Below are 11,807 nucleotides of genomic sequence, written 5' to 3'. Positions count from 1 at the left end.
AGGAAAGCATCGATTGCTATATTTGTGCTAGAGCTTTGATTTTGAAAACATAAAGAGAGCATAAAAATAAAGTTTTGAGAGGTGTATGTTGTTGTCAACGAATGGTAGCGGGTACTCTAACCCCTTGCCAGACAGACCTTCAAAGAGCGGCTCCCATTTTATTTTATTTTTGGATGGCACTCCTTCCAACCTTTCTTTCACAAACCATGGCTAACCGAACCTCGGGTGCCTGCCAACAATCTCATACCATGAAGGAGTGCCTTTTTATTTTAGTTTTATTATGATGACACTCCTCCCAACCTTTGCTTACACAAGCCATGGCTAACCGAATCCTTCGGGTGCCGTCCAACAATCACATACCATGGAGGAGTGTCTATTTTTATTAATTAATTTGGGACCTGGGAATCCCATTGCCAGCTCTTTTTGCAAAATTAATGGATAAGCGGATGAAGCCACTAGTCCATTGGTGAAAGTTGCCCAACAAGATTGAAAGATAAACACCACATACTTCCTCATGAGCTATAAAACATTGACACAAATCAGAGATGATAAATTTTGAATTGTTTAAAGGTAGCACTCAAGCAATTTACTTTGGAATGGCAGGAAATACCATGTAGTAGGTAGGTATGGTGGACACAAATGGCATAGTGTTGTTTGGCTCAAGGATTTGGATGCATGAGAAGTATTCCCTCTCGATACAAGGTTTAGGCTAGCAAGGCTTATTTGAAACAAACACAAGGATGAACCGGGTGCAGCAAAACTCACATAAAAGACATATTGTAAACATTATAAGACTCTACATCGTCTTCCTTGTTGTTCAAACTCAATACTAGAAATTATCTAGACCTTAGAGAAACCAAATATGCAAACCAAATTTTAGCATGCTCTATGTATTTCTTCATTAATGGGCGCAAAGCATATGATGCAAGAGCTTAAACATGAGCACAACAATTGCCAAGTATCACATTACCCAAGACATTTATAGCAATTACTACATGTATCATTTTCCAATTCCAACCATATAACAATTTAACGAAGAGGAAACTTCGCCATGAATATTATGAGCTAAGAACACATGTGTTCATATGAACCAGCGGAGCGTGTCTCTCTCCCACACAAGCATGATGTAATCCAATTTATTCAAACAAAAACAAAAACAAAAGCACACAGACGCTCCAAGCAAAGTACATAAGATGTGGCCGAATAAAAATATAGTTTCAGGGGAGGAACCTGATAATGTTGTCGATGAAGAAGGGGATGCCTTGGGCATCCCCAAGCTTAGACGCTTGAGTCTTCTTAATATATGCGAGGGTGAACCACCGGGGCATCCCCAAGCTTAGAGCTTTCACTCTCCTTGATCATATTGCATCATACTCCTCTCTTGATCCTTGAAAACTTCCTCCACACCAAACTCGAAACAACTCATTAGAGGGTTAGTGCATAATAAAAATTCACATGTTCAGAGGTGACACAATCATTCTTAACACTTCTGGACATTGCATAAAGCTACTGGACATTAATGGATCAAAGAAATTTATCCAACATAGCAAAAGAGGCAATGCGAAATAAAAGACAGAATCTGTCAAAACAGAACAGTCCGTAAAGATGGATTTTATTAGGCCACCAGACTTGCTCAAACGAAAATGCTCAAATTGAATGAAAGTTGCGTACATATCCGAGGATCACTCACGTAAATTGGCATAATTTTCTGAGTTACCTACAGAAGAATTAGACCCAGATTCGTGACAGCAAAGAAATCTGTTTCTGCGCAGTAATCCAAATCTAGTACTTACTTTACTATCAAAGACTTTACTTGGCACAACAAAACACAAAACTAAGATAAGGATAGGTTGCTACACTAGTAAACAACTTCCAAGACACAAATATAAAACAAAGTACTGTAGCAAAATAACACATGGGTTATCTCCCAAGAAGTTCTTTCTTTTTAGCCATTAAGATGGGCTCAGCGAGTTTTAATGATGCACTCGCAAGAAATAGTATTTGAAGCAAAAGAGAGCATCAAGAGGCAAATTCAAAACACATTTAAGTCTAACATGCTTCCTATGCATAGGAATCTTGTAAATAAACAAGTTCATGAAGAGCAAAGTAACAAGCATAGGAAGATAAAACAAGTGTAGCTTCAAAAATTTCAGCACATAGAGAGGCATTTTAGTAACATGAAAATTTCTACAACCATATTTTCCTCTCTCATAATAACTTTCAGTAGCAACATGAGCAAACTCAACAATATAACTATCACATAAAGCATTCTTATCATGAGTCTCATGCATAAAATTATTACTCTCCACATAAGCATAGTCAATTTTATTAGTTGTAGTGGGAGCAAATTCAACAAAGTAGCTATCATTATTATTCTCATCAAGTGTAGGAGGCATAGTATAATCACAATCAAATTTATCCTCCATAACAGGTGGTACCAAAAGACTACTATCATTATCATCACAAATAGGAGGCAAAGTATCATCAAAGAAAATTTTCTCCTCAATGCTTGGGGGACTAAAAATATCATGAAAACCAGCTTCCCCAAGCTTAGAACTTTCTATATTATTGTCAACAATGGTGTTCAAAGCGTTCATACTAATATTACTACCAGACATGCAAAGAAGATTTCATAGGTTTTTTAATTTTCGCATCAAACAATCCATGTTTTAAATCAGGAAATAGAATAAGAAGCTCACTCTTGTACATTATGCCAAACTAGTGTAAACAAGAAACAAAAAGATGCAATTGCAGGATCTAAAGGAAATAGCTTTGAGCACACACACAACGACGCCGGAAAAATACTTTACCTGAGACCGTAGTATGAGTGCCTTTTTACCTTTCCTCCCCGGCAACGGCGCCAGAAAAGTGCTTGATGTCTACGGGAGCTTCTATTCTTGTAGACAGTGTTGGGCCTCCAAGAGCGGAGGTTTGTAGAACAGCAGCAAGTTTCCCTTAAGTGGATCACCCAAGGTTTATCGATCTCAGGGAGGAAGAGGTCAAAGATATCCCTCTCATGCAACCCTGCAACCACAAAGCAAGAAGTCTCTTGTGTCCCCAACACACCTAATAGGTGCACTAGTTCGGCGAAGAGATAGTGAAATACAGGTGGTATGAATAAGTGGTAGCAACGGCAACGACACCAGAAAAGTGCTTTGCCCAGGACGATAAACAAGCGAGTAGTAATGTAGCAGTAGTAACGCAGTAAAACGAGTAAACAAGCAGACGATAGCGATATTTAGGAACAAGGCCTAGGGATTAGACTTTCACTAGTGGACACTCTCAACATTGATCACATAACAGAATAGATAAATGCATACTCTACACTTTTGTTGGATGATGAACACATTGCGTAGGATTACACGAACCCTCAATGCCGGAGTTAACAAGCTCCACAATAATGCTCATATTTTAGTAACCTTTAGTGTAAGATAGATCAAAAGACTAAACCAAGTACTAGCATAGCATGCACTACTCGTCACCTTCATGCATATGTAGGAGGAATAGATCACATCAATATTATCATAGCAATAGTTAACTTCGCAATCTACAAGAGATCATGATCATAGCATAAACCAAGTACTAACACGGTGCACGCATCTGTCACCTTTGCACACATGCGAGGAGGAATAAACTACTTTAATAACACATCACTAGAGTAGCACATAGATAAATTGTGATACAAAACATGTTGCAATCATAAAGAGATATAAATAAGCACTTCACTACGCCATTCAACAGGTGAATAAGTATTCCGTGAAATATGGCCTAAGAGACCCACACGGTGCACACACTTGTCACCTTTACACACGTGGGACAAGGAGTCTCCGGAGATCACATAAGTAAAACTCACTTGACTAGCATAATGACATCTAGATTACAAGCATCATCATATGAATCTCAATCATGTAAGGCAGCTCATGAGATTATTGTATTGAAGCACATAGGAGAGAGATGAACCACATAGCTACTCAGGTACAGCCCGAGCCTCGATGGAGAACTACTCCCCCTCATGGGAGCGGCAGCGGTGATGAAGATGGCGGTGGAGATGGCAGCGGTGTCGATGGAGAAGCCTTCCGGGGCACTTCCCCGCTCCGGCAGGGTGCCGGAACAGAGACTCCTGTCCCCCAGATCTTGGCTTCGCGATGGCGGCGGCTGTGGAAGGTTTCTGTGGTTTTCGTCGAACGCCCCGAGGTTTTTAGGTCAGGGGCTTTATATAGGCGGAGAGGCGGCGCAGGAGGGCTTCTGGGGGGCCCACACCCTAGGGGGCGCGCCCCCCCCTTGGCCGCGCCGGGGTGTGGTGTGGTGGCCCTGCCCCCTTCTCTGGCGGTTCTCGTGTGTTCGGATGCTTCGGGTAAAATAGGAACACAGGCGTTGATTTCGTCCGATTCCGAGAATATTTCGTTACTAGGATTTCCGAAACCAAAAACGACAGAAAACGAGAACCGGCACTTCGGCATCTTGTTAATAGGTTAGTTCCAGAAAATGCACGAATATGACATAAAGTGTGCATATAACATGTAGATAACATCAATAATGTGGCATGGAACACAAGAAATTATCGATACGTTGGAGACGTATCAGCGTATAATATGCATACTCGTAGTCTTCATAGCCGCCGCCGTTGTACTGGTAGTCGGCGCCTTCTAAGTTGCCGGCGTCGTCGTCGCTGCTGTCGTCGCTGTCGTCGGGCGGCGCTCGTGGCTCGAACCGAGGGTAGCGCGAGGCGGGGGATATCGCCGGCCGTGATGTAGTCCATGACGTCTGCGAGTCCGGCCGTACCACCATAGCCGACGGCCGGCCTCGTGGAAGTTTCCAGGAGGCGGACCGTCCTCCTCACTACCCGGCGAGCGCCCTCTCACGCCGATTGATGAAGAAGGCGTCACAAGTATGTCTGGTTATCGGGATGCCGGCGGGGATTCATCCGCTGCTCCGGCGTGAGGTCGAGGTAGTAGTGGTTCGTGATGGCCGCCCGGCGCGCGGTACTCGAGGGACGGGAGGGACCGGCACGCCGCCGGCGCTAGGCTCCGGCCGGCGAGGGACGCGGTAGCCCGGTGGGCAAGGGTAGTTCGAGGCGCAAATCTCCTCCACCTGCTGGTAGGTTAGAGTGGGTGCGGTGGAAGCCATGAGAGAGTGATGAGAGATTGTAGAGATGTGATAATGCTGGCCAAGCCGGGCTACCTATATGTAGTGACAAATGGCGGGAAAAATGGAGCGGGAAGACAGGAGGCGGGAAGAAAGAGGCGGGAAGAAAGTGGCGGGAAGAAAGAGGCGGAAAGAAAGAGGCGGGAAGAAAGTGGCGGGAAGAAAGAGGCGGGAAGAAAGTGGCGGGAAGAATTTTTATGATTTTTTTGATATATTATTTGTATTTTTAAGAATTTGAATTGAATTAGTTTTATTTTTCTGATTTTTTGGATATATTATTTGTATTTTTAAGAATTTGAATTGAATTAGTTTTATTTTTCTGGATTTTTTTGATATATTATTTGTATTTTTAAGAATTTGAATTGAATTAGTTTTATTTTTCTGATTTTTTGGATATATTATTTGTATTTTTAAGAATTTGAATTGAATTAGTTTTATTTTTCTGATTTTTTTGACATATTATTTGTATTTTTAAGAATTTGAATTGAATTAGTTTTATTTTTCTGATTTTTTGGATATATTATTTGTATTTTTAAGAATTTGAATTGAATTAGTTTTATTTTTCTGATTTTTTTGATATATTATTTGTATTTTTAAGAATTTGAATTGAATTAGTTTTAATTTTCTGATTTTTTGGATATATTATTTGTATTTTTAAGAATTTGAATTGAATTAGTTTTATTTTTCTGTTTTTTTGATATATTATTTGTATTTTTAAGAATTTGAAATGAATTAGTTTTAATTTTCTGAATTTATTGATATATTATTTGTATTTTTAAGATTTTTAAATGAATTAGTTTTAATTTTCTGAATTTATTGATATATTATTTGTATTTTTCAGATTTTTAAAAAGAAAAGTATTTTGAAAAATATCTTTAGTCGCGGTTGGCCTCGCCAACCGCGACTAAAGGGTATTTTACCGCGGGAAACGAAATTCGGGCGAAAAATACCCTTTAGTCGCGGTTGGGCTCACCAACCGCGACTAAAGGGGGGTCCCTATTTAAACGCGCGCGCGCGAGGGGGCGGTTCACTTCGAACACTTCGTCTCCGCCGCGCCTCGATCTCTGCAGCCGCCTCGCCGTCGACGTCGCCGCCCCGTCGTCGCCGCCGCCCACCGTCGTCGTCGTCGCCCCGGCCCGTCGTCGTCGCCCCGTCGTCGCCCCGTACGTCGTCGCCCCCGGCCCGTCGTCGCCCCGACCCGTACGTCGCCGCGCCATCGCCCTCGCCCACCGCGTCCGGCCCTCTCGCCCATGGCGCCGGCGCGCCGCCGCCCTCGCCCACCGCCGCGCGCGCCGCCTCGCTCTCGCCCATGGCGCCGGTGTTGACAGAGAGATTGAGAGAAAGGAGAGAGAGAGATCAGGGGGCGTCGGCCGCCGTTTTTATTTTTTATTTTTTTGTTCTTTTTAATTTTAACCAGTTAATTAGTTTTACAAAAACGGTAAAATTTGATAATTAACAAAAAAAGGTAAAATTTGATAATTAACAAAAAAAAACCGTAACATTTGATAATTAACAAAAACGCCCCCTCGCCGCGAACAAAAAAAACCCGCATATACGGAGGGGGTGGCGAGGGGGGCGGCGCATCGCCGCCCCCCTCGCCGCGCCGCCCCCCTCGCCGCCCCCTCCGTATATGCGGGTTTTTTGTTCCGCGGCGAGGGCGCGCGCCACCGCCGCCCCCCTTTCGCCACCGCCACCGCGCGCCCACCTTCCGCCGCCCGGCCCCTTTCGCCACCGCGACCCCGCATATATGCATGTGTTGTTGTGTCTCGACTCCGCCGCCGTAGGTCCCTAGCCATCGTCAACCCATTGCCGCTTCAGTCAAGGAACGCACGCGCGCGCACACTATATAATCCGCGACACCCTCTCCCACCCCTTCCTCGCCCCCTACTTTTGCCACCGCTACCGCCACCGGTCTCTCGGTCACTTTTAAAATAACTTAACAAAAGTTTGTCACTTTCAAAATAACAAAAATAACTTAACCACCGCGCGTATACGGAGGGGCACCGCCACCGCGAGGGTTATGTGTCCTCGGCACCGCCACCGCCCTTTCGCCACCGCCACCGGTCTCTCGGTCACGCGGTCACTGCGACGCCCCTCTCGCCTCCCTCGTCGCCCTCTCTGTTTATATGTAGAGAAGAGATGTGATAATGCATATACACAATTAATTTGTTTGGACTACACATGTTTTCAGGACTGACATATGGCGGACGATAGAGCTGACCCAATTATGGACAACTATGATCCGGACGCTGAAGAACATATCTTCGGCATCATAAAAGGCGATGTTCTATATGTGCCGACCGGACAAGAAGAAGATGATATCTCTTCTTATCTGAACCTTGAGGGTGAAGATGAAGGGCGCCGTCAGCAAGATGGTGCCGAAGAAACGTCGGTAAACGACGATCTTCAATTGGAAGTAGCAACCACCTCCGACGCCGAGGTATATATATATACATTGAGCCTCTGGTGATACAAACTACTGATTTGAATAAATATGTGTGTACTAACGCGCGCGCCTCTCTTTCTTATTTTAGCCCTCGGCCGGATCGTCGAAACAATCGAGTACGTCGTCGTCAAAGCGTGGCGCAACCAAGACGATGAAAGCAGGAGAAACATGCACCATCAATGTTGTCGAGGAAGCAACCGGCAGGCCGCTGGAGCCCAGCAAGAACGCCACCAAGTTCGTCGACCAATGCGGAGCCGTTGTTAGAGACAACGTCTCGATCACCGTCCGGGAGTGGAATGAGCCAAAGAAGGCACGTGTTGGTTTCACTTTTGTCGATAAGAGAACAAAAAAAGATTGCTTCAAAAAGCTTATGGAACATTTCGTTCTACCTCCGGAATACCGCAAATACGATGAGGAGGGTAACAAGATTGCGGAAAACAAGGAGAGGTGCAAGCTAGTCAAACAATTCGCTCTTTCTAAGATGTCCAACGCATTCCGGAAATACAAGCAAAATCTAGCCCATGACTTTGTCAAGCGGGGCAAGACTCGGATTTCAAAGGACAATATGAGAAACTGCAACATGATTTGCCAGAATTTGTGAAGCAAAAGAAATCGGAGCAGTTCCTTGAAATATCGAAAAAAATAAGGATAATGCGGCCAAGAAGGAGTACAATCATAAAATGGGGCCGGGAGGGTATCGCTTTTGGCAGCCTAGGTGGGAGAAGATGGAGAACGAGCTGAGGACGCGAGGAATCCGTCCGAGTACGGAGGGATGGGACCCAAGGGCCAAAAGGCTGGTGGTACGGGCATGGGGGATCGCTGAACCCGGAGACGAGGGAGTGTGTTTACCAGGGCAAAATAATTACACCCACCCAAAAGCTTATTGAGGCAATGAGGGATGCTCAAGAGGGGAGGATCAAGTTCAACGGAGAGAACGATGCCACGACAAAAGCCCTCGGGAATCCCGAACACGGAGGACGTGTACGAGGCATGGGGCCCATTCCGTGGAAAATAGGGTTCCCCGAACGATGACCCGTACGGTTACGAAGCCGTAAGAGAAAGATGGATCGGGAAGCGAGATGTTGTGGCGCGGTTGGCATCGGAAATGGATGTCATGAAGAAAACCGTGAGTGTACTAGTAGCCGAAAGAGATGCAGCTCGGGCGCAGCATGAAGATCATCCATTGGATCTCGGAAGCCAGCCGCGGAGAAGCGGCGTGGCTTCCACGGAGGCCCCATCGGCTGGTGCACCGACGATCGAAATTCTTGCACCGGAGCCTGCGGTGGTCGAAATTACTGCACCGGAGCCTCCTCGCTACCCCGTGGACGATATAAAGGAGATGAAAGCATGTCATCTGTATTATCCTATCGGGAACATGTCCATGAAGGTAGCCATCGGCGGTGCTTTACCACCTGGAGCACTCCACCACAACAACCCCATTCAAGATGGCTATGCTCGTGTCACGGTGGAGGACATAGTCCAAGGGTTTGAGGACCTGGACATTGACATTGCTACACACGAAGGGGCGACAAGACTTGGAGATGTCAAGCGCCGAGTTCATTCTATGGCGGAAGAAGTTTATCAAGTTTCCGGGCGAGGCGCCAACAAGTCCACCCCCTACGGTGGTGGTGGTGGCGGCGGTGGCGGTGGTGGTGGTGGTGCTTCACCTACACCTCCTTCACGAGGGCCAACGCCGCCCCCCAATTCACCTCCGGCGGGTAAGCAGCCGCCGCCCCCTAGTCCGCCCCGGGCGGGTAAGCAGACGCCGCCCCCCAATCCACCTCCGGCGAAGAAGCAGAAGCAGCAGTCCTGAATTATTAACCCGGACCCTTACGTACCTAAGAAAACAAAGGTACCGGAGGTATCACTGAAGCCTCTCCCGACGAGGCCTTGGGAATGTAGTGCCGAGGAAGTCGAGGCGGGCGCGGCTGCTGATTTAGAGAAATGGAAGGCGAGCTGCAAGAAGAAAATAGAGGGCGAGCCCAAGCCAGTATTTTCTGATGAGCAAAAGAAGTGGGCTAAGTCATTTTTGAACACACCGTCCCAAGCCGCAAAGAATGCACTGACGACTATGCACGTGAACTTCGTAGGCAAGCACTCGCGTTCAAGAGGAACCAAGAGTTGGCGGAGAAGCGAGGAGAAGAAAGCCTTGGAGGAGGCCGAGAAAAAATTAGAAAGGGGGAAAGAAGTTGCCCAGCTCGGGGAACAAAGTAAACAATCGATCGCCCCCTCATAGTGCAAGCCGCCGGTCCGGATGCCCCCGATATCATAGCAGGCTGCGGCGAGCATGTGGATTGACCGTAACGAGTGCCGAGAGAACAAGCGGCCACCTTAGGTATCACTCTTCGTGCACTTGTTAGGCCTTGATGAGGCGCCAATGAAGGACGTAGTATTTACATATGTGAAGAATGGCCCTCTCGTCGAGCACTACGCGAGGAAGAGGATCTACCCCGACAAATGAAAGGTCTGCTAAATTGGTACAAGGGTTACATAAAACTTAAAAACGTCAAAGACTATATTTATGCGGAAGTTAGACATAAGCATCACTTCAAACATTACTATATAACAATTCATCGGAGTGAATTGTTCCAGCTGTTCAATCTGCGCGACCTCGACAAATCTATCGTCAGTTGCTACGTTACGTAAGTGATTTATTAATTTCTACCCCATCTCGTTCATTGCCTGCACTATATATTGTCCTAACTATCTTGTTGTGTACGCTATTATGCAGAATGAAGAAGCGGGAAATGCAAATAAGGAACATCCATGATGTTGGGTTCATTGACCCACACATCGTTAATTCATATGTGTTAGAACACCACCCCACCGACGTGGAGGAAGACTTGTGGCGGTTTCTTAGAAAACAGGAACTCAAAAGTGATATTCTATTTCCTTACCATTTTGGGTGAGTGTTTACGTCTTGAGCACATTCTCTTTTGTTTACTCCATGCATGGTATGTGGCTAATCGATGAGTTATATATGCATGATTGTGCATGTATCGTGTCCGCAGGTTCCATCTGGATTCTGATGGTAATTCAATTTCACACCTCCACAGTTCTCGTCCACGACTCTCTGAATATGGATGCGGCGCTTTGGGCCGACATGAGAAAAATGATGCAAAAGTAATTGTTTCCATTCATTTGCGCTCTATATCGATCGGCCTATTGCGTTCATCATTTCCTAATATCAAGTAACTAATTAATAACTCTCTTGTTCATTTAATTTTCTTTGCCTCGTAGGGTTTGGAGACGGTTCGTAGATGAAAAGGTCGGTGAATTCAAAAAAGAGCTACATTTTAAAAGGGCGGTGCGGACGGCGGGGATATTCAGCCACCGGGGACCAATCTATGTGGATACTATGTTTATGAGAGGATCCGGAGATACACCAATGAGCGGGACCGGTCGTCTGAGATCAACATCAAGAGGAATAACCTCCGGAAGACGCTTAGTCCGGAAGCTCGCTTCCGACCACTTCGGGAGGAACTAGCTGGATGGTTCGCGAGGGAAGTCATCGATCCTACAGGACAACACTACGTAGAGGACGTAGAACTATACATGCATTAAATTATGTATGGAAACTTGTTCAAACTTGTATATGGTCATCCGATGATATTGAATATATATTGTATATTCCTCTTGAATTCTTTTTGGTTCTAATTTCAAATTTGTTTGAAATTGTACATTCATATGCATGCATGTATGTAGTACCGTAGAATATGTGAAACTCCTTCAAAATTACAATAAAGCACAAAAGAAATAAAACAATACAAATTAAACAAAAAACAGGTTTAGGGGGGGGGGGCAGGTTTAGGGGGGGGCCTAAAACCCTAAACCTGCGGCGGCCTTTAGTCGCGGTCGGCCAGAAGAACTGCGACTAAAGGGCCTCCGCCCCGACGGTCGCCTGGCGCCCACGTGGACGGGCCTTTAGTCACGGTTCGTAAGAAACCGCGACTAAAGGGGGGGGCCTTTAGTCGCGCTACTTTGGTCACGGTTGCGCAACCGCGACTAATGGCAGTTGCGAACCCGCGACCAAAGGCCCTTTTTCCACCAGTGATTGAAGCCAACGTAGCGTCATAGTAGTTGGATTTTATCCTTTTTTTTAATTGCATATCGATGGATCCTAGACTTCTGAACGGCTGTGTGCATCCTGGTTATGCAGAGGCTGGGTGTAATGCTTAAAACTTTTTTGAGTAATAAAGCGCCCCTTATCGAAAAA

This window comes from Lolium rigidum, chromosome 6, assembly GCF_022539505.1.
Source record: "Lolium rigidum isolate FL_2022 chromosome 6, APGP_CSIRO_Lrig_0.1, whole genome shotgun sequence".
Classification (NCBI taxonomy): Eukaryota; Viridiplantae; Streptophyta; class Magnoliopsida; order Poales; family Poaceae; genus Lolium; species Lolium rigidum.
The sequence above is the reverse complement of the archived record's forward strand: the minus strand, read 5'-3'. Positions refer to the sequence as shown.